Here is a 6,116-nt window from a genome sequence, read left to right as displayed (position 1 = left end):
CCTCGCCCCAGCTCCCTGGCCCTCAGACAGTACCCCCAGGAGCCTGGCCCCCACCCGCTGCCCCAACTCCATGATCCTCCAGACCCCACCCAGGCCAGACCCCCGCCCTGCAGCCCCAGCCCCAGGGTTCCACCCAGGACTCTCCTCTCCTTCACCCCTGCTCCTCTGCCCTGTGGGTTCCTCCTCTTGCCCTTAGTCGTGGTTGCTTTCCTCTATATCCCCTTCTCTTTCTCATCTAAAAAGACATAATGGGAGCGAGATCGGGAGGAAGACATTGGTTTCAAGGGGCTGGAACAAACATTTGGATCCAAGGAACCTTCGCAGGAATATTATGGAAATGACTGCAATAATTGAGCTTTCCCCAAATTCCTGGTACCCTTCTTTTTGTTTAATCCTCACAAATGCATATAATTCCCATTTTACAGTGGAGGAAACTGAGGTTCAGAGGGTCCAGATGACTTTCCAAGATTGCCCAGTAAGTGGCAGAGTCTGGCCTGGAATTGGGGCCTGGCCAGGTTCACCTTGGCTCCATGATTGGAAAGAGTGGGTTAATGACCCAAAGCAGGTGGGAGTAAGCTCTAAAACAATAGTGACCTTGAGATTTTTCCCAAATCTGGAGACTCCAATTTGGCTTTCTCAGTCCAGATTTCCTTTCTTAGCTCAGAAACCTTTTTTGAGTTGAAGGAGACCTGTTGACTCAGTAAATTAATTTCTATGACAGATAGGAATAGGACACTTAAATGTGTGCTTTCTGGGCACACCAAATCTGGAATATAATTATTGTGGAAGTGTTGTAAAATTTCTGTTGCATTTTAAAAACAGCTGTTGTTTAAGGTTTTCTTTTGCACTTAGTATATGTGAAAGAATGTGCTTAGTTACTCAGTCGGCCTCTTTGCAACCCCGTGGACTGTAGCCCACCAGGCTCCTCTGTCCATGGGGATTCTCCAGGCAAGAAACTGGAGTGGGTTGCTATGCCCTCCTCCAGGGAATCTTCCTGACCCAGAGATTGAGCCCAGGTCTCCCACATTCCAGGCAGATACTTTACTGTCTGACCACCAGGGAAGCCCACATGAAAGAATACCTGAGCTTAGATGTATTCACACATTTGATTTCCTTGCCTCTTCTCTGTAATGTATTTCCTCATTTTCCCTTTACTCTATCAGAAAACATTGAAAAAATGATTACTGTAATCACTCCTGCATTGTTATCCTGACTCCACTCATTTATCAGGAAGTTACTGAGCCCACCACCAGGTGATTTTCACCTTTTAACTGATGATTATGTGAAGGGTTGCTCAATTCCGTTTTGCATTTCCAATGGTGTGATACTTGGAATGAGTGTTTGTACAAAGTCTTGAACTCCACTCAGTACACTTAAACTGAGCTCAAGTGTATTTTTATATGGTTAAGGGCCTTTTGTATTTCTCATTCTCTGAGTTGAACTGAACTGAACTGATTCTCTGAGTTGCCCTTTTATGTTCTTTGCCCATTTTTCTGGTGGCTTATCTTAGAAATCTTTCTAAAACATATCTGAAAAAGTCACTGCTATTCCTGAAATCCTTTGTAGCTTCCTGTAATCTTCAGCATCAAGTTTAGTTTCTCTCTTTTCATTCCTGACCTTGCAAGCTTTGTTCCACCTCTGTATATTCAGTTCAGTTCTGTTCAGTTTCTCAGTTGTGTCCTACTCTTTGTGACCCCATGGACTTCAGCACGCCATGCTTCCCTGTCCATCACCGACTCCGGAGCTTGCTCAAACTCATGCCCATTGAGTTGGTGATGCCATCAAACCATCTCATCCTCTGTCGTCCCCTTCTCCTCCTGCCTTCAATCTTTCCCAGCATCAGGGTCTTTTCAAATGAGTCAGCTCTTTGGCATCAGGAGGCCAAAGTATTGGTGTTTCAGCTTCAGCATCAGTCCTTCCAATGAATATTCAGGACTGATTTCCTTTAGGATGGACTGGTTGGATCTTGTAGTCCAAGGAACTCTGTATCAGTACTTACCCTCTTCTTACTATAATGTGCTAAATTGCTTCAATCTGTCTGACTCTCTGCAGTCCTATGGACTGTAACCCGCCAGGCTCCTCTGTCCATGGGATTCTCCAGGCAAGAATACTGGAGTGGGTTGCCATGGGGGACCTTCCTAACCCAGGGATCAAACCAGAGTTTCTTATGTCTCCTGAATTGGCAGGCAGGTTCTTTACCACTAGTGCCACCTGGGAAGTCCATTCCTAATAGAGTGGTACCTTGCTTTCCCAGTTGTACCAGTGATCAAGCTGTTCTCTTTTCCTGTAACGGTTATGTCTACCTTCAGCATCGCTTCCCCAAACTTCTACTTCCTCTTTAAAATTTAGCCCAGAAGTGTCTCCTGCAAAGCCTACTCAGAGTCTCCAGTAATTAGTGCTGCTCTTAAGTGTTTCATAGTTCTTTGTGTATTAATTTTAGCTTATAACTTATTGTAGTAAGTTATAATTTCCTGCTTTTAGTGGGAAGAGTATAGATTTTGGAATTAGACACCTAACCCCAAAATATGATTGTTTGAGCATCTGGTTTTTTATTTATGAAATGAGGTTCAATGAAAATTGATAATATTCCCCACTGTAAGCACCTTAGGGGAAAATCCTACATACTGTTTCTTTTTAGCCTCAGTAATTAGGAGAATGCCTGATTAATAGGTGTTCCATAAATGTTTATAGAATGAAGGAATGAATTTGAAGAGGCAAGAGAGTGAATGCTGAGTCCAGCTAAGAGTCTTCTCAAAGTAAGGAGGGGTTGAAAAAGTAGAAGAATGGTAAGGAAGAAGAATGGAAGAGATATGCAGAGTTGAAATCAGAAGGGACTTAGTAGCTGTTGGTAAGAGGGCTGCTGCTGCTGCTGCTAAGTCGCTTCAGTTGTGTTAGACTCTGTGCGACTCCATAGACAGCAGCCCAACCAGGCTTCCCTGTCCCTGGGATTCTCAAGGCAAGAACACTGGAGTGGGTTGCCATTTCCTTCTCCAATGCATGAAAGCGAAGAGTGAAAGTGAAGTCACTCAGTCGTGTCCGACTCTTAGCGACCCCAGGGACTGTAGCCCACCAGGCTCCTCCATCCGTGGGATTTTCCAGGCAAGAGTACTGGAGTGGGGTGCCATTGCCTTCTCCGTGGTAAGAGGGCAGATGAGTGCAAAAATTGGGGTTTTGAGATGGGAGAGTGAAATTGTAATTTTTATATCTTTGAATACTTGGTTCATCATCAAGTGATGATAGTCTAAAATATTACTCTTCCAGAATTATTTTCCTGATGTTGATTTTGAGTTATTTATAGCAGAGGTTCCTGCTCTGACCATTACAAAGCTTAACTTGGTTGTTCATTCATTCATTCATTTTTGTCAATAGGTGGTCTCCTGTATTGCAGTCAGATTCTTTACTAAATGACCGTCAGATTCTTTACTAAATGACCTACCAAGGAAGTCCCTACTTAATAAATGTTTCTTGATCCTATCAGAAGTTACCTCTCCCAGTTACCTTCTGTTTCATCCCTCAGTTTGTTTCCTCACCAATACTTACTCTAATATATAATTCCTGTTTATTTATTGTTTGACCTCTTAGTAGATTATAACATTCATTAGACAAGGTTGTTATCTTGTTCGTTTACTGTATCCTTATGACCTAGGACACAAAAGAATTAACGTAATAAATGAGTTTGGATTCAGTTAAGTTTAGTCGCTTAGTCATGTCCGACTCTTAGCGACCCTGTGAACCGCAGCACACCAGCCCACCCTGTCCATCACCAACTCCCTGAGTTTACCCAAACTCACGTCCATTGAGTCGGTGATGCCATCCAACCATCTCATCCTCTGTCGTCCCCTTCTCCTCCCGCCCTCAATCTTTCCCAGGATCAGGGTCTTTTCAAATCAGTCAGCTCTTCACATCAGGTGGCCAAAGTATTGGAATTTCAGCTTCAACATCAGTCCTTCCAATGAACACCCAGGACTGATCTCCTTTAGGATGGACTGGTTGGATCTCCTTGAAATCCAAGGGACCCTGAAGAGTCTTCTCCAACACCACACTTAAAAAGCATCAATTCTTCGGTGCTCAGCTTTCTTTATAGTCCAACTCTCACATCTGTACGTGACTACTGGAAAAGCCATAGCCTTGACTAGACAGACCTTTGTTGACAAAGTAATGTCTCTGCTTTTTAATGTGCTGTCTAGGTTGGTCATAACTTTCCTTGCAAGGAGTAAGCATCTTTTAATTTCATGGCTGCAGTCACCATCTGCAGTGATTTTGGAGCCCAGAAAAATAAAGTCAGCCACTGTTTCCCCATCTATTTGCCATGAAGTGATGGGACCAGATGCCATGATCTTAGTTTTCTGAATGTTGAGTTTTAAGCCAACTTTTTCACTCTCCTCTTTCACTTTCATCAAGAGGCTCTTTAGTTCTTCTTTGCTTTCTGCCATAAGCATGGTGTCATCTGCATATCTGAGGTTATTGCTATTTCTCCTGGCAGTGTTTCCAGCTTGTGTTTCATCCAGCCCAGCGTTTCTCATGATGTACTCTGCATAGAAAGAAGTTAAATAAGTAGGATGACAATATACAGCCTTGACATACTCCTTTTCCTATTTGGAACCAGTCTGTTGTTCCATGTCCAGTTCTAACTGTTGCTTCCTGACCTGGATACAGGTTTCTCACATCTCTTTCAGAATTTTCCAGTTTATTGTGATCCACACAGTCAAAGGCTTTGGCATAGTCAATAAAGCAGAAATAGATGTTTTTCTGGAACTCCCTTGCTTTTTTAATGGTCCAGTGGATGTTGGCTATTTGATCTCTGGTTCTTCTGCCTTTTCTAAACCCAGCTTGAACATCTGGAAGTTCATGGTTCACGTATTGCTGAAGTCTGGCTTGGAGAATTTTGAGCATTACTTACTAGCTTGTGATATGAGTGTAATTGTGCTGTAGTTTGAGCATTCTTTGGCATTGCCTTTCTTTGGGATTGGAATGAAAACTGACCTTTTCCAGTCCTATGGCCACTGCTGAGTTTTCCAAATTTGCTGGCATATTGAGTGCATCACTTTCACAGCATCATCTTTTAGAATTTGAAAGAGCTCAACTGAAATTCCATCACCTCCACTAGCTTTGTTTGTAGTGATGCTTTCTAAGGCCCACTTGACTTCACATTCCAGGATGTCTGGCTCTAGGTGAGTGATCACATCATCGTGATTATCTTGGTCGTGAAGATCTTTTTTGTACAGTTCTTCTGTGTATCCTTGCCACCTTTTCTTAATATCTTCTGCTTCTGTTAGGTCCATACCATTTCTCTCCTTTACTGAGCCCATTTTTTCATGAAATGTTCCCTTGGTATCTCTGATTTTCTTGAAGAGATCTCTAGTCTTTCCCATTCTGTTGTTTTCCTCTATTTCTTTGCGTTGATCACTGAGGAAGCCTTCCTTATCTCTCCTTGCTATTCTTTGGAACTCTGCATTCAAATGGGTATATCTTTCCTTTTCTCCTTTGCTTTTGGCTTCTCTACTTCTCACAGCTATTTGTAAGGCCTCCTCAGACAGCTATTTTGCTTTTTTGCATTTCTTTTCCATAGGGATGGTCTTGATCCCTGTTTCCTGTACAATGTCACAAACCTCCGTCCATAGTTCATCAGGCACTCTGTCTATCAGATCTAATCCCTAGAATCTGTTTGTCACTTCCACTGTATAATGGTAAGGGATTTGATTTAGGTCATACCTGAATGGTCTAGTGGTTTTCCCTACTTTCTTCAATTTAAGTCTGAATTTGGCAATAAGGAGTTCATGATCTGAGCCACAGTCAGCTCCCGGTCTTGTTTTCGGTGACTGTATAGAGCTTCTCCATCTTTGGCTGCAAAGAACATAATCAGTCTGATTTCGGTGTTGACCATCTGGTGATGTCCATGTGTAGAGTCTTCTCTTGTGTTGTTGGAAGAGGATGTTTGCTATGACCGGTATGTTCTCTTGGCAGAAATCTGTTAGCCTTTGCCCTGCTTCATTCTGTACTCCAAGGCCAAATTTGTCGTTACTCCAGGTGTTTCTTGACTTCCTGCTTTTGCATTCCAGTCCCCTATGATGAAAAGGACATCTTTTTTGGGTGTTAGTTCTAAAAGGTCTTGTAGG

At 42.8% G+C, this 6,116-nt stretch overlaps 1 protein-coding gene across 1 annotated transcript in view; it reads left to right on the top strand.

Moving 5' to 3' along the window:
* SMC1B (structural maintenance of chromosomes 1B) overlaps positions 1-6,116 on the top strand; it is an 82,314-nt gene that overhangs the window by 752 nt on the left and 75,446 nt on the right. The gene's annotated exons all lie outside the window — the stretch shown is intronic.

This window comes from Bison bison, unplaced genomic scaffold, assembly GCF_000754665.1.
Source record: "Bison bison bison isolate TAMUID 2011002044 unplaced genomic scaffold, Bison_UMD1.0 scf7180017864079, whole genome shotgun sequence".
In the NCBI taxonomy this organism is placed as follows: domain Eukaryota; kingdom Metazoa; phylum Chordata; class Mammalia; order Artiodactyla; family Bovidae; genus Bison; species Bison bison.
Note: the sequence above shows the minus strand (reverse complement) of the source record. Positions and strands in the feature narration are given on the sequence as shown.